Below are 26,960 nucleotides of genomic sequence, written 5' to 3' on the forward strand. Positions count from 1 at the left end.
ATCCATCCTCAAGGGAAGCCCCTGGAATATATGGCAGTGATTTTGAAGTAGAAAGAGAAAGCAAGCTTTTCTGGAATGTTATCATCAGTTAGTCATAATTGGTTATGTTTGGCTTGGTTTGATAGAGGATTAGGAGATGAAGGTCCCCATGTACAGCAGAAGGAAGACAGGTAAGCTTAGGAATTTCCTTAAATTCTTCCAAATTCCTACTTATCCCCATGGGAATAGACTGTGCAAAGTAATAATACAACCTTTGCTTATTGATGTTTAAAGAAGTTAACGGAACTTGGCTGAAGGTTGGCATGCTCAGGCCTCCTGTAAAGGAGCTCTTCTTGAAAGTGTGTGGTTGCTTCCTTGTCACTGATCTGGTCCAATGTTTTTACCACCCTTGAGATTCCCTGACTTTGGCATGCCATCCATGCCTTGCTCTATAACTGCAAAAATGGCATATCTAAGCCTGGAGATCTTTCTTTTTTGACTCAAAAGAGACTAGAATCTTTGGAGACTGTGGAACACCATAGACTAGGGTGATAGAAGAGCCCTATTGCTTGATGCATCCCTTCTAAGTGTGCAGTCACAGAAAGTTCATGGGAAGCATTTTCCCTTTTACTATGACTGGTTTTCTTCACCATTATTCCAGGCCAATTAAGTTTGGTTTGGGAGATAGGATTTATTGATATTATTAGCACAGTTGGCACTAGTAATGATCATAAATTGTCAAGAGAACACTGGGGAATTCACTGTTTAACTTAGAACCACATGACCATCTCTCTCCATTTATTCATTAGGTCTTGGGGTTCTAGCTCTATTAAATTCTCAGGACATTTACTTGTTCACTCATGTTTACTTTCTCAAAACAACTTAAAAACTAGCTTGCTTTCTTAGAAAGATGATTTTTCACAAAACATGATGTATTTATCATAAACTATAATAAAAGTGCATATGGTTAAATAAAATCGCCAATAATAAGAGTGTTATGGAGTAATTAGATATCATATATTGTCTTCTCCTTCACTCCTACTTTTATTGCTTAAAATTGTATAAGAAATACTGAAACACAAAATATTTTAGTGCCTTAACATCATTCTGATCATAGAGTTTAAGGTTAATTGATATTAAATGGTGAATGAATGAGTGAATGAGGGATGGATGGATGGATGGATGGATGGATGGATGGAAAGATGAATGAACAGATGGCCTGAAGTTTTGATAATCCTTCCTGATATTTGTCCACAGTGCCAGACTGTTTTTGATGCTTTGGAAAGGTAAACAATGATTATTTTTATGGAGCTTACTGAGAAAAGTTAGCCAAAATAAGTATTGTTTCATGTCCATCCATAATTTATAATAGGCTCTAGCACATTTCGCATCTAAAGTCTGCAGATTTCTGCAATTATCAGAAAAAAATAGACAGTACAGTAGCACTTTTTTTTTTCCAGCACAGCAAAAACAAAAAAGGACATTTTAGAACAGGTATAAACTGGTTTTTATGAATTTGAGACTTGCTTTGCAGAATATTTGGCAAGAGTTGTGTAAGACCAGCATGATGAAATGTGTTATTTGTTCAGCCCAACAAACATTCACTGAGAACCTACTCTGTACCAGGAAGTGTACTCGACACTGTAGGACCAAGAGTGAATACAACGCTTTTGCCTCTGAATATCATACAGTTTCATGGAGAAGATGACTTATGAACAGATGATATTGGTACATTATTGTAAAGTGATACAATTACCACTATTGATGCAGGAGGAGGAGTAGACCACAATATTCTTGGAAATAGTGAGTATGTTAGTCATCTTTATTTCTTAGTGTCTAGAGAGTCTCTGGTATACTGTAGGGGCTTAAAATGTAGGTTTTGAATGAATAAATGAAACCTGGAAGTTGGACAAAAATTTCTTGAAGGAGATGAGGTCTAGAACATCGATAATGATAAAGATACTAGTGATAATGCTTAAGGTTTTTTGAAAGTTTTACCATGTACACTGTTTAAAATACTCATTCATGTCATCTTCACAAAAACTCTGAGATATATACTATGATTATCCCTACTGTATCAAGAATAAAACTAACACAGAAATAGGTTAAAAATGCGCCCAGTATCACCTACTAAAAAGTATTAGAAACAAGATACAAACCCAGCCCTTGCCTCCAAAATAAGGAGGAACATTCCAGTCACCAGAAATGGTAAAAGCAAAGATAAGGTAGTGAGCAATCAATATTTGTAGAGATCTACTAAGGAGCTTGGGTTTTCTGCTGTAGATCAGAAATCACTGAATTGTTTAGTTAACGAAGCAACATGGTTAGATTTGTGTTTCAGGTGAGTCATTTCAGTTGCTGGGTGGAGGGTAGTTGTAAGCCTTGGGGGTATGATTGAAAGGGTACTACAGGATAAAGAAGAGTTCACCATGTGAAAGATGTGAGTGCAAAGAAGGGTTTGGGGCACTGGGCAGAGCATGTGCATAGACTTCATGATGAGACAGCATTTTCAAGGAATCTTAAGTATAGAAATCTGTCTGTAACATGAATTTTAAGGGTAACAAGAGACGAGGGTAATAAGAAAAGATGTTGAAGCAGTCAAGGGGGACCATATTCAGGAGCCTGATTTTTTTTTCTTAAAACAAAATGTAACCACAAAGAGTTTTTCATCATGGTGTGAGATGTTTAAATGTATGTTTTAAAAGATCCCTCTGTTTGGTAGAAAGTAGACTGGAAACTTGTAAGCCTGTGAGCAGGGAAATGTGTCTACAAGTTGTCACAGTAATCTAAGCAAGAGATGATGGTGACAGAAGTGGGGGCACTAGGGCCTGAGAGATACTTACCAGATGGAATTGACAAGACTTGTCAGTTGATTAATCGATTGATCATCAAAGGCAAGAAGTGGTGAAAGGAAGAAGAGTCGCTGTACATTCTGGTTTGTCCAGAACTGTCCTTACTGGTGCCAGAGCAATTACTATTAGCCCCTCTTTTCATTCTCTTGAATGAAGTGGTTCATATGGCAAATGTATGGTTATTCTAGTTAGAAGTCAAAGATGTCTCCCGGGGTTTGAGTTGGTGCAACAGATGGATGCCATTCACCAGGAGAGGGAATGAAAGAGAAGGAGCAAGTATGAGAATGAGGTGGTGAGGCTGAGTTCTGGACAAAGTCAAGTTAAGTGTCTGCAATGAGAAGAGGATGGGGGTCTTGAAAAGAATACGGTATGTCTGGGCTAGAGATGTATCTCACAGAATCATTTGCACAAAGTCGTGTGTATATTGGATCCAATGGATTCTTCAGAGCAGCTCCCGCAGGCTAGGCAGTGCTCTGAGACATTAAGTCTTTAGGACCAGGTGGGTGGTAAAAATTTGGGGAAATTAATGAATTAAATATTTCCTGTGTGCCTACAATTGAGTGGATGGATGTTTCTCATGCAAGGCTGGTTATCGGAAGGCTTCTAACAGGGACATGCTCATACACTCCTAACTGGTGTAACTGGGACTGCTGCTCCCTGTGCCCTGGGGGCTTAGGGTCATGCTACCTCCTCAGAGAAGAATATGAGAGTTTGTTCCTGTCGTGAAGGAGCTTATTGTCAAGTTAGTGAGATTCCACTAACTATTGTCTCGTTAGTGACACATGAGAAACAATTAAAATGATGAGTTTATTTTTAAAATGATACATTTATATATTCTAAGTTGGCAGTACAAACTAAGAGTGTTTTAGAATTTCAAAGCAGAGAGAGAACATTGTAGGCTGGAGTAGTGGCAGCCATTTGTCGACTTGGCATTACATTTTCCTGAGATGTTTTTGGGAACAGGAGTAGAAGGACCCCAATGAGCAATGCTTTGGTGTGAGTTTATGCCAGCTCTTACACTGCTACTGTCTTGCTGCATCTCTGGATATCTGAGACATATCTTCATTAATATCATTTCTCCAGCTTAACTAAAGCTGGGGAGACCATGTGGAAAGCTTCAGGGAGGGTGTGCTGGGTCTTGGCATTTAGGAACGGGCATCCCAGGCTTGGCACATGCAACAGATAATGAGCAGAAAGAGTGGGCTGAAAATGAGTCTGGCATACGTGAGAAACGTTAAGGAAATTGGAAGTACTTGAGGGTTCATGTTGAGCAATAAGAGGAGGCATGGCTCAGAAAGATCCCCTTCTCTCTGCCTCAGCTCTCTTCTGCTTGGCTTAGCTTAGCAAGCTCCTACTTATCTTTAAGACTCAATCCAAATGGCCTCACCTCCATGAAGGCTTCTGTGACTCCTCCAGTCAGGTGGTCCTCGCTGTGTGCTTCCAAGGCACTTGTTTACACCTCTTACCATAGTATGAATCACATTGCCCTGAACTTGTTTATAAGTCTGATTCCTCCATTAGACTATGAGTTATTTGAGGGCATAAAGCTTGTTGTTGTTGTTGTTGTTGTTTTCTACCTTTCCTGGCCCTGAATACAGTGCTCAGCATATAGAAGGAACTTGACTGCTGTTAGCAGATAAAAGATATTTATTTATTTATTTATTTATTTATTTATTTATTTATTTATTTATAAAGATTTCAATTATTTGTGTCATGAGAGACACAGAGACGTAGGCAGAGGGAGAAGCAGGCTCCCTGCAGGGAGCCTGATGCGGGACTCGACCCCAGGACCCTGGGATTACAACCTGAGCCAAAGGCAAATGCTCAACCACTGAGCCACCTAGCCGCCCCAGCAAGATAAAAGATTTAAATGACAGATATGGGGGGAGGGGGGATTAGCTCTCCTACCAAACTAATTAACTCAGAGTCCTTCGGACGTGCTTCCTCCGTTTCCTGCCTCTGCCCTGTGCACAGCAACATCACCTTCAGTGCAGTACTCTCCTCTGCTCTTAACTCTACATTTTGTACATTTTTCCAGATACTGCTTAAAGTTTTTATGCAGCTTTCTCTGACATGTGACATACTTCCTTGTCAGCAATCTTCAGCTCCTCTGACCTCAAAGACTCTTCCTCTCCTAGACCTGAATTCCCACATTTTATAGATGAGGAAACGGAACCCTGACCTCCGCCTGAAGCTGGGCAACGTGCATTGTCTAGAAGGGGAGCACAGCCCCAGGAAGCTCCTTGCCATTGCCCAGGCGAGGAGGAATACAGATGAATGATCCAAAGGAACCAAAACAGAGGTCTTCTCTGTGCAGTGGCAGCCTCCTTCCACCTAGGCTTGGGTTGTGTTTCCATGTGATTATGCATCAAAAGCCCTCCAGCTCAGCCCTACAGCTGCTTTTGCTTTGTGACCACAGTGGGTAAACCTCTAAGGGATACACACTGACATCTTCTTGCTGACCTTCTTGCTTGGGCTTCGAAACGCAGCCAAACGTTAATAACACCTCTTTTTCATTAGCAAGTTCTTAGTGGAGCCTTATACTCAGGTAAACCCAGATAAAAGTGCCAGGACAAATAGTTCAAACACTCCAGTGTCTCCGAGTCGCTGTCCTACCTGTAGTTAAACGAAAAGGAATGATCGCTGCTTTTCTGCCCTGGAGAGCTTTCACCACTTTCAAAGTGGGCCAGTAACTCCCCGAACAGAAGAGGAAGCAAACTATATTTAAAGCAGTGCCTGCTTGTTTCTGTTTTAGCCATTTTGGCAAACCACTTGAAAAATGAAATCTTTTGGCCTAAACTCAGTTAAATCTCAGATGCAATTACTGTGCCAAGATAATTCCAATTTAGCATCACCTTACATTATTTAAAGCTGTGAGTGAGGACATATTCATAGGGGCCATTGAAAGGAACTGGCTTGGAATTTGGGACCTGGTGTGTTTGCTTTTGTTTGTTCTCAAAGAGGGAGTTGGAGACCAAAAGACATGGTAAAAGGGGGTGGGGGAACAAAGACAATCCCCTGGTTTATCTATCCAGTGAATATCTTGAGCACTTCATGCCTGATAGATACCACACTAGGGGCGAGACATGAAGCAATAAATAAGACCCAATCTCTGCTCTCGAGAGGCTCTTGGGGATTCAAATATTTATAACCGAAATGAGAAGTCCTCAAAATACAAAGTGCTAAGTGGTGTATGTAGGGCACCTACACTTAGGGAGGAGGATTCGCTTGAGCTGGAACTGAAAAAACAAGTGAAGTTTGCATGGGGAGAAGAGCACTCTTGACAGAGGGAAGAGCTTGTGAGAAGATGGGCATAAAAAGGCAGGGAATGTTCTAGAAGCACCAAGTGATGGCAGGAGACAGAATGGTAGGGGAGCATGAGGAATGTAAGTTGAAGCAGATTCAAAAGGGTCTGATACATGATAGTAAGGATTTGAGATTTATTCTGTAAGCACATGGAGTCATCAGTGGTGCTTAACAAGGAAGAAAGTCAGCAATACCTGGAGAGCATGTGTCGGTAGACTCCCTCTCAGACGGACTTACCCGCTGCAATCACGTTCCTTGTTTGGAAAGAGGAGGCTAATGCTGGAGTGGAAGATGCTCTGCACGTGGAGATCACCGCATGGCAGATAGGAGAGCACTGCAGGTATCAGATGAGAGATGAGGAAAGTCTGAACTAATGCACTTGGCAGGGGGAACCATATCAAGAGATATTTTGATGATAAAATGAACAGGATTCAGTCCAGTTAAATTTAGTCATGAAGGTGAAGGAGGGATTAGGAGGGTTCTGATTTCCAACGTAGGTGACAAAGGATGGCCAATGTAACAGATGGGACACAATAGGAGTGGTTTGGTCAAGTGGAGGGAAGTGAAGGGTGAGTGAAGGGAAGATGAGCTTGTCTGCAACCTGTCAAGCCTGGAGCTTGTCTATGGAGCGTCTTGGTCGATGGTTCACCAGACTTGATGCTTGGTCTACCTCAGACCTGAGGAATCAGAATGTCTGGCTCCTCAGTGATTTTGACAAGATCCTCCCACCCTGCCTTGGTTGAAAACTGACAATGTAGGTGGCCTGCCATTGTTCTTGAAATAAAATCCACATGCTTTTCCATGGCCTATAAAGCCCTGTGGTCCTGGCCTCGACTTACCTCAAGGCCTCATCTTGATCCTGCTTCACTCATTCTGCTCGAGCCCCACTGGTCTTGTTCCTATTCCTGGAACTCCTCAAAATCTCTTCATCTTCCTAGAACTTTTTCCTATGCTGCTGCCACAGACCTTCCAGATCTTCCCCTTTATGATTTTTTTGCATCATTAAGGCCTTAGCTTAAAGTGATTTCTTCAGAGAGGTTTTCTCTGTCTACCCAATCTAGAGAAAACAGTCCTTCTCAGGTCACTACAACATGAATCTTTGTGTTGCCATCACAGAACTTTAATAATAAAAAATCATGTTGTTTATGATTTGGGGTCTTTGTGGAGGGTGCTTGTTTTTCCATTTCACTCCCACTGCTCCCTGCATACATGCTGCGAAAACAAGGCCATTGCTCTTATAGCTCTGGTGCTTAGAAGAGTCTTTGGAACAGACTGGGTGCTCAGTAAACATCTACTAAAGGATCTAATAAGGGAAGTGGGGGAAGGAGGGAGAGAGGCAGGGGCACCACAGGACCCCAGAGCATTTGGATCTGACTCAGAACAAAAGTACCAAGGAGGTCTTCAGAAAGCGGCAAGGTTGGGTTGAGTCTTGAAAAACCGAGTCACCGACCAAGCTGATAGAATGGATTCTTTGAGCAGGAGTAATCTGAGATGAGGCACAGAGGGCTGGAAGCTAGACCCTTGCACAGGACACCACAGAGCCTCCCTTAGTGGTTGACGTGTGATGCCACAGGCCTTCATTCTAGATCTTCAGTGATCTGTGCAGAAGTGATACGCCTCTGTGTCACTTCCTTGCTTCCATATCTCAGTCTGATTTACTCTGTTAAATTCTTATCAATTACAAGCATAAAATTAGAAGAGGTCATTTGAGAAAAAAAAAAAAGAAAATGAAAAAGGAAAGGAAACTTTGAAAGAAATCCTCTACTCCATTTTCTCCTTTTGGTCAACGCCTACAGGAACCTCACCTCTACTAAGGAGCTGGCCTTGGAGTGTTGTTAGACTGAGCCACTGCTGTATGCTGTTTGTGCAAAATGCTGGCAAGAAGAATATCGAGTGAGTGCTCTGGACCTCTCTAGAAAGTGAGATGCCTGCCTGCCCAGGGCATTCAAGAGAGCCAGATTCTAAATAAAATAGAGCCACATCTTCATGAAAACTGTTTTGTACACTGTATTCCAAGGATTCCTCTCTGCCAGTTTTCTTTAACTGGTGTTTAGAACTTGCACGCAAGGCTTTCCCTCCTTGCTTCCATTTCCCTCAAACAGGGTCCTCATTTCTATCTCTTTCCTTTAACTCCACATCAGAAATAAAAACTTCACAAATTTAGAATCACTTAGTTATACACATAAAGATGAAGCAGGCACAGATTTGAAGCAATGGAAGTGAACGTTTTCCTTATTCAGCATTTGTCCAAGCTTCCATCATTCATATATCATTGTGGTGGCTTTTCCCATAGGTATGGTGTCATACTATTGCTATTTTTCTTTGAATAAACTCTTTTTTCATTTTGTACTTATCTTAAGCATAATGAAGTCATGAATAAGATTCAATATTTATTTTTTCAGATTGATTTATTTTAGAGAGAGAGCACGAGTGAGAGGGGCAGAGGGAGAGGGAGGGAGCATCTCAGGCAGACTCTGCATTGAGCTTAGAGCCCAACATGGTACTCGATCTCATGACCCTGAGTTTATCACCTGAACTGAAACCAAGAGTCAGATGGCTTAACCAACGGTGCCACCCAGGAGCCCCAAGATGCTATGCTTATAAACTTTCCAATGGCACATTAAAATAATCAGCTATCAACATTAAAAATTAAAAATGTATGTCTTTCTCAATGAAGCTGGGGGGAGGAAAAGTGTCCTTTACCAACTAAACTTATGAAGTTTCCAGAACTTGGGAGGCATTGATACAAGGCTAAGACCCAACCAAGTTATATCTGCAATGGTTGACCTCATTGCTACTGAGGATGTTATGTGGCTTCTGCAGGCATGTTTGCTGCTCTACCGGGATCCAGTATTACTGAATTCTAAAGAGTGTTTTGCAGATTGATCAATTATGAAGTTAATATTCATAATCATGCTTTGCAAATCAAGAGAGTCAAAGACATGCTAAATACCATGATTTTGAAAACACTTTATAAAGCAGCAATCTCCTTGTATGCCTCAAAGAAGAAAGTTCCCTTTCAGGCATATAGAACAATGTCCTTCCCTCAGCATCATATCTCTCTTCCTTTCTCCTGCTGAATATTTCAGTCTTTCCAGTTTTGTGGCTTTTATCCATAGTCTTTCTAGTTTTTCCTTTGGGACTCCATGGTGTGGATCATACCATTTGCTCTGAAGGTGTGACTGCATGTTTTGTGACCTTTGTATATATATTTATCTAGTTTTGGAAGGTGAAGTGTTCCATATCAATGAGTCTTTAGATAATTAAAGCTTATCCTCTGTAAGCTTCCAAATATTTTTTAAAAATCTGAACTATTCTGATAGAACTCTTTCTGAATATATTACACACTTGATTGCCTTATTATATAAATGTAATATAATTTCACCCAGGGAGATGGCAATATGTGTATAAAAGAAGGAGCATCTCAAATCAGCCCTCATTTGTTTATTCTTGTGGTTATTCTCTTTGACCCAAGAGTGACACCATCACATGCTAATTAGGTTGATTTTTGTTGTTGTTGTTCTGACTCTCCTGTCTTCAAAGAGCTCACAATTTTACTGGAGGAATTGGATATGTAAATATATCAAAGAGATAATTAGTGATAAATATTGTGAGAGTCAAAGAACACAGAGGATCAAGGACGAGTCATGGTCTTATTTGGTCAGGAAGAATGAATAAGAGCAATAAAAAGAAGATGCTTGGATCTTTAAAAATGAGAAGGCCATCTTGGGGCACCTGGCTGGCTCAATTGGAAGAGCATATGGCTCTTGATCTCAGTGTTGTGAATTAGAGTCCTGTATTGGATATAGAGATTACAAATAAACTAGCTAACTAACTAACTAACTAAAAAAAAAAAAAAAAAAAGAGGGAGAGAGGCAGAGAGAGAGAAAGAAGTCTATCTTAAGGACCAGCAAGGCAAATGTTTTTGAAAGGAGAGAACAGTATGCTTCAAGACGCAGAAGTCTGATAGAGTGATTTGTCTGTTGATAAAATTTGCCAAGACTGGAATATAATGAGTATATTTGTTTACCCAGCCCATTCAATTTTGTTCTGATTCCAATGAGGAGTCCTGAAGATTTGTTAATTGGCATGGTAAGATCTCACTATTAGGACTATCACTTTGGAGCATTCTCGCATTCAACAGCTATTTAAGTTTAATACCCACTATATACAGAGATTTATCTAACCATGTGTGATAAAGAAGTGACCAAAGCAGACGAAATCCCTGCTCTCATAAAGGCAGATTGAGGGTGAAATGTAGATTAAGTTAATTAGGAAATAAACCGAATTTGTCCAAGAGATACGTTTTGAGAGATCTTTGCATGTGTAACTGATAAAAACTGATCAGATGTAGAAGGTGATTCTAGAAATACTCCCAGAATTCAGGCTGAGGCAGTGGATTGCTGGTGGTGGGTGCTAATGGAGACAGACCAGCCACTCTTTGAGGGAAGAGCCTATCTCATCTACTTTGGAGAGCATTCTCTGGCACTGCAGACCTAATCTTCCTCCTAGTCTGATCCAGATAATCATCCTCTCTTCCATACTACCTCTATATCTTGTACATGACTTCTAGTTTTGTTTCTATTGTTAGATTACCACTTATGTATTTGCTTGAATATCTCTCTTACTGTTCTCCGAGATCTCATTTATCTCTGCAAGCTCAGGACCAATCACCCAGATACTTGGTACTTCAAGAAACCTTATTTGAATTATCAGTAGGGAATGAAAGAAGTTAAGGAGGAGAACAGGGTTTTTGATCGGGGGTAGGGTGGGCAAAGCAATAACCAAGCAGGATGATTGTTTAAGTTTGAATATGTTGAATTGGGAGGGTCTGTGGGGTATGAATATAAGAAGAAATAACAGAGCCTTTGATATATATGTGGGATTCGTCAGTATGTATTACAATATGGATGTGGATGATATTCTGTGGGCAGTGTGTTTCTAAGCATTTTACTCTCTGAGTAGAAAAGAGAGGGCTCAGAATAAAAGAGGGGTACTGGGATTGAAGGACTATGGGGTAATCCAGAAGCCAAAAGAGATCAAGACACGGGGACAGAAAAAGAGTTTCCAGAGAGGTAGGAGGAAGACAAAAGTCATGCCGTTAAAGTCAAAGAAGAATAGAATGCCAAGGAAGCCAAAGCCAAATACCACAGAGATATCAACTAGATAAGATGAGAAAGTGTTCCCTAATTCAGCAACCCCTTGGTTGAGATTCAGTGTCATGGTGTAACAGTGGGGCTAGAGCCAGGCTTGTAGCTACATGGTGCAAAACAATACACCTGCTGAATGTAATCTGCTCTTCCAAGAAGCTTCAAGAAAGGAAGGAGTGGGAGAGAGTAATTGCTGAGGGTGATGGGAGCTATCACAGAAGCCAGGGAGAGGATCCTAAATTGAGAAAGATTGATTGTATTTTCTACTGAAGTGACAAAAGGAGGCTGGGGGCATGAAAAAGGATTGCTGGTGGATGAAGGCCTCTGAGGAGCATAGGAGATACAGAGAACAGGGGGAGGAGTTGACTTTTAACACGAGGGAGGCACCTCTTCTTTCAGGACAGGAGGGAGGGGCACACATGGATACTTGTAGCAAAGGGGGCAGGACTTTGAGGGAATGCATGGAGGATGGCTGAATTTCCTCTGTGAAGTCTAGTGCATGGATATCCAAAGCCAAGAAAGAAGAGAACAGAAGGAAGAGGGCAGAGGCGTCAAGAAAGGTTTTGAAGGCTTGGAACCACACCTTGAGGAACGGAAGGAGCTAGCCCTGGTCATGTGGAAAAATACCAGGGAAGCAATTGCCCCATGCACCTGCCCCGCCTGACTTCCATGGTTTATTCTAAGTGCCTGAATCTCTATCATACAGATTCCAACAAACCCTCTGGTGTCTCCTTGCAGCCTGCCTAGGAGGATGATTTATCTTTCCCCTATGCTGTGAGGTGGGAAGGAAGAGCTTCCAGTAGGAAGCAGCTAAAAACGCTGCCCCTTGCAAACAAAAGATGCTTTCTTTTCTGCCCCTGTCAACGGTTCCCTTTGAAGTACCTCACTGGTGGGGGGTTAAGTGTTACTTTCTCTGCACATAGAAATCGCCCTGAGACTTGATCCTAAAAATTTCCTCTGACTTTACCCCCTACTCCCAACCATGTATGTGGGCTACCTGAGGTTGTTTACAACATGGAAAAAGGTCCTGAGAAGCTGTCCTTTTATTGTCTTTGAGTCAGGTTTTTTTGTAGTTATTCTGTTTCCTAGTTCCATTTGTCATTTACCGGTAGAATAGCTGCCTGTGAGAGCCCTTGTACTAGTTTCCTCAAGCTGTCATAGCAAAGCACGACAAATGGAATGGCTTAAAACAATAGAAATTTATTCTGTAGGCTAGAAGTCCAAAATCAAGGTGTCAACAGGACCACACTTTCTCTGCAGGTGCCAGGGAAGAGTCCTTCCTGGTTTCTGGTGCTAAGATATTCAAATCCTTAGCATCCTTTGGTTTGCAGCGACATTACTCAAATCTCTGTTCCATGTTCCTATGGCCTTCTCCCTAGTGCATGTGTGTGTGCATCTGCATCTGTCCTATGAGGACACCATTGGAGCTAGGACCCGCCCTAATCCAGCATGACCTCATCTTAACTAATTTCCTCTATACCACCCCTACATCCAAATAGCGTTACACTCTGAGGTTTTGGAAGAATGTGCATTTTTGGGGAGGACTCTAGTCATCCCAGTATAGCCATCTCTGTATTTCCTGCTATTAATGTACTATGTGGGAACTAGGATGTTAGTGTAGCCAAGCATGGCCTTCCACTCCCCAGCCTTCCCCAACATCCAGAATCAGCCCACTCTTAGTGTTTAAACTGGCTCAGGCCCCTACTCTATTTTATAGGAACCTTTCTCACTAGATTTCCTAGTGAAGAAATGTTATTGTCTCCACTGTAAAAGGTCTAGCCATGTCTGTTCTCCTCTGCGTGCAGCTCACACAAAGACAGTGGAATAGTTTGGGAATTCCTGACTTATGGTCAGCCCCCAGCAGTGAGAAAGGTGGCCCTAGAATAGGGTCAGAGGTGCTTGCCTCTCAGTAGTAACTACTAGCATCTCAAAATTTTTTTCAGAGTCTTTGTACCAAATGCAAGCTATGCACCAACCTGAGACCCCCAAACTCTCTTAAAGTGAAATATTAAAACTCATATTATTTTGGATTGCAGAGTATGTGTGCTTGCTGAAAAGTGTATTTGCTTTCCACAGATCCAAGGATTTATATTATTATTATTATTTTTTTCCCCTTTTGGCCATGCTGAGCTGTAGTCATTTGCTGGCAATGTAGCCATGATGTATGATTTTTGGCCTTTCCTGACTTCCACTTTAAATTTACAGACTTCCACTTGACCTACTTACCAGGGAATTGAGAGCTTAAAAGCTATAGGTTTCCTGTGCCTTCCTTACCCCTGTGCTGAGCCACACAGATGGATGTGTGCCTTCTTCCCATTGAGTTTAGAGGAGTGTCCGTCAGGGACCGTGGGGGCAGAAATACATGCTGGTGCCTCCTTTGATGACTCTGCGCTCTCCACAATGAGCTGGTGGTCTATATACCTATTGCCAACATCTGACTCACTCACTGCATTCTTCAGAAGCTTTCCCTCGCCTGTTGTTCTGATGTGGAGGGGAGTCTTCTTACCTAACATGTGGGGCAGCCGCTGTCCAAGTCCTTAGCATGTTCTCTGAGGTGGGTTTAGCCCCGTCTCCAGGTAAATTGCCTCCCTTCCTACAATCAAGGACGCATGGGAGGAAACAAGAGCTGAATCAAGAGACTTGCAGTGGTTGCCAGAGAGAAAAGCACAAATAGAAGTATTTATAGGATGGAGGAAATGGAGCTGGGAGAAAAATGCATAGAGGAGTAAACAGAGGTGCTTGTCCAAGGGTAGAATTACCTCTCCCCATCTCATCTCCATTCAGGATCTCCATCAGTAGATCTCCTCTACTTCCACGAATTCTTACTATGCAGCGCTTCTGTTCCTCTTACCATTGATTCTCACTTTTAATCCACCTTGGCTTTCTTTTCCCCCCTGTTGGAATATTTATGACTGGGTAGCTTGTAGTGATTTTGGTCATGTGTTAATTTATCTTTGAATACTTTCTATTTCCTTCGTGGCTTTCTCTTCAACAGCTTTATCCTGTTTCATTTCCCTCAGCACTTTCCCCTCTCTTCCAAAATTAGCTCTACTAAAATTTAATGTCTTTAGTTTCCCCTTCTGCTGTGGCTTCAATTCTCTGTGGTATCAACACAACTATTATTAGCCAATCCCTTTGCTGCCCGGCAAGGCTGTCTCCACACCCCACCCCACCCCACCCCACCCCCGCCACCCCCTGCCATTCCCTCCACTATGCCCTTGGTCCTAGATCCCCATGAACAGGGCTGATCTTGCTCCATCTTGTGCCATGGTTGGCATGAAAAGCTGGCCTGTGTCAGGGACACATCTCTCATGTCTGTTCTCTCTGCACTTGGCGTGTCCTACTTTATTGGAGAGGACAGGGTGTCCATGTGACGGGCCCCCCATTCTGACCATCAACTCTGTCTCAGCTGCTATGACAGTACGACTGCACAGTTACAACGCGAATTCCCTTGGGACTGTTGGAAGGGAACACGCTGAAGAAAACCACAGACTGATTTTTGTAATGTGCTGCATTTTCTGACACTGCGAAACGTTCACGTGGAGTGTGCACGCGCTCCCTCTCAGCTTACCACTTTCAAGATGTTCAGTCTGGGCTTGCTCTCCGCTGTTTTTAGGGTATTTTATTCAGCATTAAACTTGAAAGCCTAATTTGATGGACACGACTGAAAGATTGATGCAGAAATTGTTGCTGTTTATGTTCTCCGCCTTCTGGAATAGTGGAAAAATACTCACCTCTCTTGAACATTTGCTCCACTGCAGTTGCCAAATTATCTAACAGCCACTCTCCAATCTGACAGCATGGTATTTATTTTTAAAAAATTATGCATTGTGGTGTCTGTTTCTGTCTGTGACAGGTTCCTTATAATAATGCTAATGTTTTGTCTTTACCTAGTGCCTTTTAATTCAAGAATCTTCCAGGGCTTTGGGTGCTCATCACCTCTGTGGAATTTCATGGAAGAGGTGGCAAGGACAAAGATTAAGTTATAAGAAGTGCAGAGTTGTGTGGCAGGGCCTCAGCAGCTCTGGTCTCAACCACTAGGAAGGTCTTTTATCTCTAGTTGAGTACTCATTTTTCTTTCACTTTCCTTTTCGCCCCACCCCCACTCACCACCCCATCCCTACTTTTTGCTAGTGATAAGGAGCCTCCCAAATCTCTCTCCTTTGATCTGCAATCCTCCCACCATTCACGGACTCTCTAAGATGGTGCTGGGGACAAGGCAAAGTCCTTTCACTCCCAAAGCACCATGATATCAGAAGTCCCATTCTTCTCTTTGGGTCTTTCTTGACCTCATCGGGATATTTATGACATGGGATGCTAACGGGTCAGTATGAGGATTGGGTGAAAAGATGTCCTATGTTTTCTAAAGGGAAGAAATACGAGTCCTACATGGACACTTCTCATCCAATAGTTCCCTTCCATAGCCCCATTTAGCACCTGTTGCTCCTTTGCTTGTTTATAAATAAATAGAAATTATGTTGACTCAGTTCCTTCCAATTGATACCCATTTCGAGCAAAATGCTGTGCAGTAGGAGTTGAGGTGTGGCACAAAGATGAGATTACGACATGTGGTCTACCCTTGAGGAGCCTACTGTCTATCTGAAGAATGCAGGTGGGAAATAAGCACATACATTTCAAGGAGGAATACAAGGCGCAGCAGGTACTACACCAAGGGAACACCATATAGTTGGGAGACTCAGGAAAAATTTTCTTTAAAGAGATGGGAATTGAAATGGCTTTTAGGGGATAAAAACAAACTTAAAATATTGAGACTTGAGACCTAGAACAACAAAGATATACAGAGAACAGGGAACAGTCCATGTTGGCTGAAGTACAGAAGAACAGTAGGGGGATCAGAAGGGAAAAAATGAATAAACTATTATTGGTTGGAATTTCATAGCGGCATGTTTCGATTGTGGATGAGAATTTCTACATCAGTCTAAGGGTGAAGAGCAGCCTGTGAACAGGGCAGGGCCAAGAACAGAGCTATCATTAGGAAGGCCCATCTGGCAATAGTGTGTACAAGAAACTAGAATAATGAGATTTATAAATGGAGTAAGGGGGAAGTAATTTTATAGATGAAAGAGTTGTGACCCCAAAACATTGCATCCTTGGGCTCAGTAGGCCCAATACTTGATTTTCAAGACCCTAAAGTCACTTATTTCTTGTTGTCGGAGCAACCAGAGCAGAAGCATCCCCTACTAATTGAAGAACTCAGCAGTAACATTCCTGACTTATAGCAATGCATTCGTACTGTCGTGGAATAAATAAGGGGGAGCTTTTGGGGGGAAATATTGCAAGGCTATCTCCCACATTACTGAACAAACATTAATGTCCTTTTCCCTTGTGTAGACTCAGCTCCATGTGTTCTAAATCTATTTCCAAGAAAAGCATTCTTACTAAGACATTAAAGCTTGCATTTTAAAAAGAAGAGAAAGAGGAAAGAATCAGGATCGATGTAACATGTGCACCTGGACAGTGCACCTGAACATGGATCTACCTCTGCAGAGAAACAAGACCCACGGGGCTGAGAATGTGTATTTCATTGTCCTATTGGAAAGGAACCTGTTCAGTTAGAATAGCCACTAGAAATTGCTAGAGCACTCCCTGTCAAAGGAGTGGTGTTTGCCCCCTGTTTGTAATTGCAGAGACAACCTCAGGTCACACAATGTCTTTAAAACTTTACACATCAAGTAAGGGTGCTGGAGGATGGAAGTTCTCAAAGGGACCCAGACCTGGAGGATGCATTTTCCTTTGGGGTACTCTGTCATTTAGTAAAATTTCTACTCCTGGTTGTTGTTGAGTTAATCTTGAAAACTACATGGCTAACAAATGCCCCCAGTTGATGCCTGAATACCATTTGGATTATAGTAACAGACAACAAGGCATGTAGCTTTATTCGTTTTCAATTTGTACGAAAATCTGTGTCTTTTATTTTAGGCTCAGTGATTGTCACCTTGTATGTGTGCATAGCGTGTGTGTGTGTGTGTGTGTGTGTGTGTGTGTGTGTGTACTGGAGTTTCACATCTGCTTTCACAGCACTTTTCCAACCAACAAGCCAAACTGCTTACCAAATTGACAGCTGTGACCTAAGCAGAGTTATTGGCCAGAAGGGAGTTTTTCCTAGGTTAGCTCACCGTGCTGAATGGAACCTTCTCTAGAGTTTGTTGAGAGGTTTTTGTTTTCGTTTTTTCCAATCGGATCTATATCAAAAGACTTCCCCCAGATATGTAAAGTTTTTATAACTCAGCCTTCTTAGAAAAACAAAAGCTGTATACTGCACCTCATTTATTCCAACCACCTCATAGTCACTGTGATGTTGTGTCTATAATGCAAGGCAGGAGGGAAAATATGGCCAAATATATTATTCAACCAAGTTCATCTTGAAATGTCATTTTAAAAAACTATATTTGTCAATATCTGATGTGATACAGGTAGCTAAAAGTAGTTATTCTGTTGGTTGGGTTGAACTGAGAAATCTTACTGTGTTTTAGCTGCCACTTGCCCACTACTAATGGTCTGGCCTATTGATATCAGGTTGAGATCTCTTTGTCACCATCTTTACAGTTGCTCTACTTAGAAATAAGCTCGTTGGTCTTAAATTAGTAGCCACATATAGAAATATTTATCATTTAATTAGGGCAATGGGGTCTTAGACCTTTAGAATAATAGGATTCACCACTTCAGAAAACAAAATGACCTGTAGTATTCCAGAAGCCAAAACTTTTTTCTGTGGAAAATAGAATTTTATCTCATATGTGTATATATATGAGATAATACACACACACACACACACACACACACACACACACACACGCCTGGATAGGAACATACATATATACATATATATCAGTGTGCTTAGAAAGACATATATGAAAAGCAAGTGAACCTTGAAGTTATTTTTTAAATTATGAATTTTTAAAAAAAATTAAAACAATAGTAAGTTATATAAATGGTATCCAGAAATTTTCTTTCATGTATTTTAAAACTAAATTTCTTTTTAAAAAATTTTAATTCCAGTTTAATTAATACACAGTGTTATATTAGTTTCAAGTGTAAATATAGTAGTTCAGCAATTCTGTACATTACTCAGTGCTCATCATGGTAAGTGCCTTCCTTAATCCCCTCCATCTATTTCTGCCATTCCCCCAGCTTTATTCGTTATCTACCTCCCCTCTGGTGATCATCAGTTTGTTCTCCAGTTAAAAGTAATATTTAAGAATCTGTTTCTGTGTTTGTGTCTTTTTTCCTTTGTTTGTCTGGTTTCTTAAATTCCTCATATGAGTGAAATTATGTGATGTTTGTCTTTCTCTGATGGACTTCTTTCACTCAGCATTATATCCTCTCGATCTATCCATTTTGCTACAAATGACAAGATTTCCTTTTTATGACTGAGTAATATTCCCCTGTATATACATTGACTGCATCTTCTTTATACATTCATCAACTGATGGCTACTTGGACTACTTCCATAATTTGGCTATTGTTGATAGTGCTGCTATAAACATCAGGGTGCATGTGCCCCTTCAAATCAGTATTTTTGTATCCTTTGGATAAATACCTAGTGGTGTAATTGCTGGGTCATAGGATAGTTCTATTTTTAACTTTTTGAGCAACCTCCATACTGTTTTCCACAGTGTACGCACCACTTTGCATTCCCACCAACAGTGTAAGAGTTTTTTTTCCTCCACATCCTGGTCAACACTTGTTTCTTGTGTTGTTGATTTTAGCCATTCTGACAGGTGTGAGGTGACATCTCATTGTGGGTTGGTTTGCATTTCCCTGATGATGAGTGATGTTGAGCATCTTTCATGTGTCTGTTGGCCATCCGTATATCTTCTTTGGAGAGATGTCTGTTCTTGCCTGCAGTTGGACTGTTTTTTTTTTTTTTTTGGTGTTGAGATATATCAGTTCTTTATGTATTTTGGATGCTAACCCTTTATCAGATATGTCATTTGGAAATATCTTCTCCCATTCTGTAGGTTGTCTTTCAGTTTTGTTTATTTCCTTTGTTTTCATTTTGATTAAGTTCCAGCAGTTTAGTTTAGTTTTGTTTCCCTTGCCTCATGAGACATATCTAGAAAAATGTTGCCATGGCCAATGTCTAAGATAAAGCTAAATTTGCTTTTTAAACTGTATCCCTTCTTTATTCTTTTAAAATTGAGTTATAAAAAAAATTGAGTTATAAAGGTATCTGAATGACATATAGCATTAGATTCATTTCAGGTTGTCCTTTATTAAACTTATCTAAATGAATTAATAGTCATTTTGCTATCATGATATTTTGAATTTGTTCCAGAATACATTATTAAAATGAATTTTTTTCTCAAAAATCTATAATAACCACTTTGGTAAATGATCATTAAAAACTCTACAACTATGCTGGTTGTTTTTAAATGCATATTTTATGTTTTTGAGTACAATATAAAGCTAAGAAAGAGACTGAGGGATTATCCGTTCTGCTCCCCAAATGGACATTTGGGCCTAGAGCACAGATGCAGCTAAGGAGCCCCTGCATCAGTTACTAAAATGGGAATTTTCATCGATACCAGCAGCTTAATTTCCCCCCTATCTTAAGTGTGCATTTTGTTCCCCTAAATGCTATGGTTTCTACAGAGATCATATTGTTTAATTTCCCCAGTTTCAGAGTTTGAAAGTGATGTATAGTTTAGTGACCATATTATTTTGACTAGTATCTATACATCTTAAAACAAGCTGGGAGTTACTATGTCAATTTTGTGTAGACAAAGTTCTTTGCCCTTGTCTCTGAAATCCTCCATTTCCTTCTGTGAAAATGTACTGGAATAAATTTTCTCACGTAATAATCTAGGTGCCACCTGACTCATCTATTTGTACATCTCAGACTTCACTTTCCTTTTCCACAGCTCTTCTTTATTCACCTCACCTCACCTCCCACTCCATGTTAGGGATGCATCATTGGCTCCTTTCTTACTCTACATGCTTCCTCTGGGTGATACAGTTTGCCCTCTCCTTGACTTCAGACATCCCCATGAACCATTTAGCTTCATGATCAACTCAGATCTCTTTCCCAAGCTCCAGCTCCATAATTGGGCATCTCTTCATGGTTGAGTATGTAACTCAAGCACAGCATTTGCAAAACTGTCTTTCCCATGCAAAAGCACCACCTAGAAACCTAGGGGTCATTCTAGACAAAATCTAACTGATCATTACATTATACATTTTCTCCTTTAAAAATATTTTCTGGTCTACCTCTTTCTCTTCATTCTCATAGCCATTTCCTGTGACAAGGGCTAGGTCATCTCTCATATAAATTATCAGCAAATCCACCAATTATCCAAACTTAAGAATGGGCTCCATTGATGGGGATCTGCTAGAAATTCCCCTGCCTTGGATTCTTGGTCCTCCATCTCAGCCAGAGGCAGAAGCTTATGTTTTCGTAGGGAGCACATACCAAGGGATCAGAGAGACATGAAGGGAAAGAGAATTTGTACAAAGAAGCATGAACTGCATTGGCTTTTGTTAAGAGTGACTGATTATTTGATCCTGAAAAACCATCCTCTAAAAAAACACATAAGTTCTATCTTGGGACCATTCTTTTAGGATACAAAAGAGAGAAATCATCCCTATGGAGTGGTAAGGTCCTGAATGTACAGGGTGAGTGTTAGTGAGTGCTGTGCAGGACCCTGTAAAGTCCCTCACCTTGTTAACACCAAAGAGAACCCATGGTAGGAAGCCAGTGGCATGTGGCCTCTGGGAGAAGCAAAAAGCTCTCAGGATATTCCTTCTTTCACTCAGCTGGAACCCATGTAGAGTTGTTTGCCATGGCTGCATCTGGAATGAGAGAGAGGAGAGACTGGAAAGACCTGAAGTGCTACAAGACAAGTGTATGATATACCCTCTCTGGTAAAACTCGTACAATTGCAAGAGTAATCTTCCTAAAGCATAGATGTCATCATACCTGCCTTTTCTTTATTATTTTTTAAAGATTTTATTTATTTATTCATGACAGACACAGAGAGAGAGAGAGAGAGAGGCAGAGACACAGGCAGAGGGAGAAGCAGGCTCCATGCAGGGAGCCCGACGCGGGACCTGATCCTGAATCTCCAGATTATGCCCTGGGCCGAAGGCGGCGCTAAACCGCTGAGCCACGGGGCTGCCCTTCCTGCCTTTTCTTTAAAACACTCTCTATGGCTTGAACCAGTGGTTTTCATACTATGGCATGAACTGAGATTTTAAGAGCAAACAGAAGGGCAGCCCAAAGGAGAGCCGTTGAGGCTGGAGTAGGGATCAGAGTCAGAGAGAATATAGGAGCCTGATGAGGGCAGGATGGGGAAGGAGAAACATCACTATAGATTCTGGAAAGACCCAAAGGATGGCCCCATCAACCAAACAGGGGGAGAAGTCTTGAAAGACTAGATAGATAATTACCCCAAGGAGATATCTTTAAGCTAGAAGGGATGACAAACTCATATGTTTTGTGCTATCAGCATAAGTGCAGGCTAAAAAGCAAGATGAAATTAGTAATGGGAAGCAAAGTATGTAAATTCAAAACCAATATATGAGCAATTGAGTCAGTTCTGCTAAATGACTCACTTAAGGTGCCTTCAAAACGGACTAATCTTTTATAATTTGATTTCCTTGTAGATGCCAGTTCCCATTGATTTTGGGAGCAGCACATATAGAAACGATTGCTATACTTGATCATGACTACTTCCTATGGCTCTGAAGGAGCTTTGCAAATTGTCATTTTGGACTCAGTTTGAATACAAGTTTGAATACTCCCTTTGAATTACAATTAGAATTTTAAAATAAATTGCATAACACATAAGCATATTAATTGACAATAGGAAATGCAACTCCGGATAGCTGAGAAATTTGCACTGGCCTGATCAATGTCTTCTCCTCCTTTTAGGCAAGCTCTCTGGGAAGTCAGATCATCACAGGGGGATTGGTGGGCATGGCATCAGAATTGAACTGGACTGTTTAATGGCATAGAATTCTGATAGATGGATATATCCCTTGCTAACATGGGGACCTAGCTCCCATCAGCCTACCAGCAACTTCTCTAAGTGGTGCTTCGATAGACCTTCCCAACGTTTATCTCTATGACTTTTCTTTCTTTTTGTGGCATAGTGTTTTCAGATTCAGCCACTGATTTCTCAGATATTTGCCCACACAAAGACCCACTGGTCAGGAATTGCTATTTCTTTATATCAAGAGCTTCCAACCAAGTTGAAATAAGTGCAAATCCTGATGCTAAGAACCAAACTCAAGTACCGTTCAGCCTTCATTAGAGCAAGTCTTGTTATTTAGAAGTTAACCAGTCGGAAACTCATTGCATAGCGGCCTCTGATGAATGAACATCATCATTCCATTTACCCGATCACGAATGTGTCCTTTCCCAAAGGTGAGTAATTTTAATTTTCGTGGCTCAGCTGCTGAATCTGCAGTCTTTGCTTTTGTAACCATACACTATGCAGGGTAAAGATAGAGGCAAAGTCAAGAAAGTGAAGACTCAAGGGGAGTGTCCTCAGTCCTTCCCTTCCTCTCCTTTAGTTCTTGCCTCTTCTCCTATTTCCCTTCCTGCCACTCCAAACCCAGCTTCCCTTCCTTCTCACCTCAGTACATCTGTGCAGAGTACCACTGAGGGATGGAGTGAGATCCTGAGGTGGGCAGATAAGGTAGCTGTGACCTGATTGCACCCTCTAATTCACCTATGCTTTCTCATGACCAGCACCTCTCAAAGTCATGGTTCCAAACTTCTCCTCGCTGCTCTGTCTTCTTCCTTTGCCTCCCTCCTCATCCCCTCTTTGCCTAACTCACCCCAGTTACTCTTCTCTTTCTTCCACACATGGAGATGAAGGCAGGTGGATGTTTGTGTAGGGGGTTGAGAAATTAAATTGGAGTGGAATGGACTGAAATGAATTGGAAGCCAGGAAGAAAATCCTCCACCCACTCCAACAGAAACAGCCCCCAAGGAAGGAGATAGGATTGAGGGGAACCCCAAGCAGAAGCCCGCCACCCTATCCCTTTGATCTTCATATTCTTTTCTCAGCTGGACTTTCCACTGTTTATGACTTCTCCCTTAAAAAAGGAAGTGGGGAGGAGATGACATCAATGTGTACTTCTGCTCGATCCAGGAGCTGGAGAGAAGAAGCTCAGCTCTGGGTTCAAGACATGCCTGCCAAAGCACCACATCATATCACATAACCCAAGGCCCCTCCTTCTGCTTGTTTGTTGAAATAACAGATGGCATCCTGATCTATGCCCTACCTGGGCAATGGATATGGGTCATGGTGAGAAGGTACCCTTGAATGAATTACATTGGTTTCAAGTAACTTTTTTTTTTTTTTGAGAGAGAGAGAGAGAAAGAAGGCATGTGAGCATAGGGGGAGGAGCAGAGAGAGAGAGGGAGAGAGACTCTTTTTTTCTTCAAGATTTTATTTATTTATTTATTTGAGAGAGAGAGAAAGAAGGAGAAAACGAGTGAGCAGGGGAAGAAGTAGAGGGAGAGGGACAAGCAGACTCCATGCTGAGCACAGAGCCAGACACAGGCCTCAATTCCATGACTCTGAGTTCATGATCTGAACGGAAATTAAGAGTTGGATGCTCAACTGACTGAACCACCTGGGTGCCCCCCGTTTTAGGTAACTTTAATGACACATCATTTCTATTTGAACAAGTAAGTAGGTGGACACTTATTACACAAAGGTAGCCAATCATCATGAGCTTGACACTTGATTAATAAAGAAAGATCTGATAAAGTTGCTTTCAGATATGTTTTCTGCTGTCCCTCTGGTTATACTGAAAATCCTCAGGTATTCTTTTCCAAGGTTATGGACCTTGGCAGGTTATGCCTCCCTTCCAGAACATTTTATGAGTACATTATGGCAGCACCTCAGTGCACGGATATAATTGCCAACTAAAAACAGAAAGAAGAAAGAAAATTCCTACTTTAGAATGATGACAGGTTGGTGGGGTGAATGATGGGGTCATGGGCAGGAGGAGCTATTGTTTCACTGATCTTCAACCACTGTTGCCTTCACAGTAAAATTCAGGCAGGACTAAGATGGAGTTTCCATTAACACACCCATCCCTAGTTGTCTGTTTCTTCTGTTCCCCAATACTGATCCGTTTTTTTTTTTTAAGTGTCCTCAGGCTGAAATTTTCCCTGTTTGACATCAATCCAAAGGGAAATTGCCTGCAGTTTGAGGCAAATTGTAATTGTGTCTGTGTCTGCTTCACAAAGTGTATAAGCCTACTCTTCCCATCAATTTTCATTTTTTTAAAAGATTTATTTACTTGAGAGAGAGAGAGAGAAAAAAAAATAACATGAGCAGGAGGAGAGGCAGAGGCAGAGGTAGAGGCAGACTCCCTGATGAGCAAAGAGCTCACCACAGACTCATCCATGGGGCTCGATCCCGGGACCCTGGGATCATGACCTGAGGCAAAATCAAGAGTTGGACGCTGACTGAGCCACCCAAGAGCCCCTCAAATTTCATTTTAAGGGTCTTCTATGCAGTGACTTCTTAGAGTCATTGACAGTTTGATAAAAGACTTTTGCCGGCTGCATTACTTAAGGATGAGCTACTTTTAATTTTGTTCATTTTAAAAAGAGAGAGTAGCCTCATGGCATTACCTGTGCCAACTTACATCACAGAAAGGAAACATGGTAAGTATTAGCAAAACGTGATAAATGGAACTATAGATCACGATAGAGACAGACAGGAGGACAGATAGACCTAGTCATACTGGTTTATGTTTGTTTATATCTAGACAGATCCATTCATCTCTTCGTCAGTGACTAGTCCAATTTTAAGTCTGACGAAAAAAACCCAGATTTTGTTAATGGGCCTTTCTATATTGTTTTTCGGCCCTATAGGTTACCTGACTTGTATTCTCCTTTGGAGGAACATGGACCCCACCGTCACACTGCAGAAACTGCCCACTCTTTCACTTCCAGGCTTCCTGATTGAAGAATCTTCTAGGCCACATCCTCGAGCTGTATCCAAGGAAGTCTGTAAATGTGGCAGGCTTGTTACCTGCAAGATGCCCTTTAAGGTCATCCCAACATCAATTCCATCTTGTCTCAGAGTGACAGAATCATGGAGCGTGTGAAGCCAGACCAGGGGTGGGGTTGGTATCCAGGCTGCCCAGAACGTGGATGCCCGCAAACAGATCAGGGTGCCTGAGGGTTATTTTCATTGGTTGTTTTTGAAATACAGTTGACACGGAATGTTACATTGTTTTAAGAGTGCCTGAGTTTTCCTTTGAGGAGGCTCACTAAGGCTTCCTGATTGCTAAAGATGCTTCTTTGGATGCTTCCACACCATAGTGTTCTCTGCAGCTGCATGAACCAGACACGGGGTCACCTTGTCGGGATGGGGATGTTATCATAGTGCTATTACTTCTTCACTTTCCTTTCCTAAACAACAAAAAGCCACTTTTGGATGAGATCTTGTGAGCACAGAGTCCCTTTCCTTCTTTTCAAAACAACACGTAACTAAAATTTATCAGAAAGAAATAAACAAGCCACTTGGCCTTCATCACTTGCTCTAGCTGATGCTAATTTATTATTCTGTTCTTCATTTTTCCTGGGTGTAGAAAGAGAAGGGACAAAGGAAGACTGGGTTTTTTAAAAAGTTGTGTCTGTTTTCATCTAATTTGATGAATGTTATTATACCAAACATTAGAAATGTGTTAAGAGGAAATATTTGTTTACACCGTAAGCTGCATAAAAAGCAATATTGCTTCAGTCTTGTTAAATCAATTACTGTCTGGGCTTTCAGGAGTTGGCAAGCAATTCTACATGCCCCCAAAAAGAGCTGAAATTGCAGAATTATTATTTAAAACTTATATTATTCCCTGCCCTTCAAAAAACATCACACAAATATAATCCTTTTTGAAATCCAGATTGGACTATTTCAATAGAAAACACATTTATTTATTATTGCTGGCATTTCCTTAGTGTGAGGGACTCCTTGGGCCATTCAGGCAGACCCACCTTTCATAATGAAATCTATCCCTTAGATAAAGGAAAATAAACAGACTTGGTACCCTAGGCTAACGTGATTTTCTGAGTTTTGGAGGGCAGCAGCTTGTTTATTTATTTATTTTTTTCAGTCTGATAAGTTTCCAAGGCAAAATGATTTATCTCTGTCCAGTTCTTCTTGGGATATTCACTGGGCCGAAAGTGGATTAAGGAAGAAGTAAAGAACAGACTGAAATAGAATGAGAAGGAAATCTAAGGGCAACACTGACATGACGATGGCTTAACCCGATTACTGTGCATCCTCTAAAGAGAGCAAAAATCAAATTAAATTGGGGAAAAAGAAAGTGAAAAGAGAAGGAAATTGCAATATTTTGGTCTAAGGGAGATTGCATTGTAGGGTTAATAGAATTTAGGTGGCAACATCATTTTTAATACTAGATGGGCTTATGCCTGTAATTCCTGAATGTACTGTTCGTAGGCAAGGTGTGTGTGTGTCTTTCTCTGACATGACACAAGAAAAAAAATGTTCACAAATGATAATTGCCTAGTGCCAGCAGTCACATAATTCCCTTTCAAAAAGGAACAGGGAGAGGAGCTGTTGCCAAGGCAAGCTTGGAGGCTGTGAGGCCTCGGAGCTCTTCACTATCTGAGGTCCCACCCACAGCCTGTCATTTTTCTCCAAGGCATGGGTTGGCACCT

The 26,960-nt window shown here is 41.3% G+C and overlaps 1 long non-coding RNA gene across 1 annotated transcript; it reads left to right on the plus strand.

Annotated features, from left to right (window-relative positions):
• The first annotated feature begins 1,659 nt into the window (after positions 1-1,659).
• LOC121499852 lies at positions 1,660-25,846 on the plus strand. The gene is made up of 3 exons (XR_005990250.1): positions 1,660-1,782; positions 7,934-8,030; positions 25,152-25,846. It is a non-coding gene; the product is annotated as an uncharacterized LOC121499852 (long non-coding RNA).
• Positions 25,847-26,960: the final 1,114 nt, after the last annotated feature.

This window comes from Vulpes lagopus, chromosome 10 (genome assembly GCF_018345385.1).
Source record: "Vulpes lagopus strain Blue_001 chromosome 10, ASM1834538v1, whole genome shotgun sequence".
NCBI classification, from domain to species: Eukaryota; Metazoa; Chordata; class Mammalia; order Carnivora; family Canidae; genus Vulpes; species Vulpes lagopus.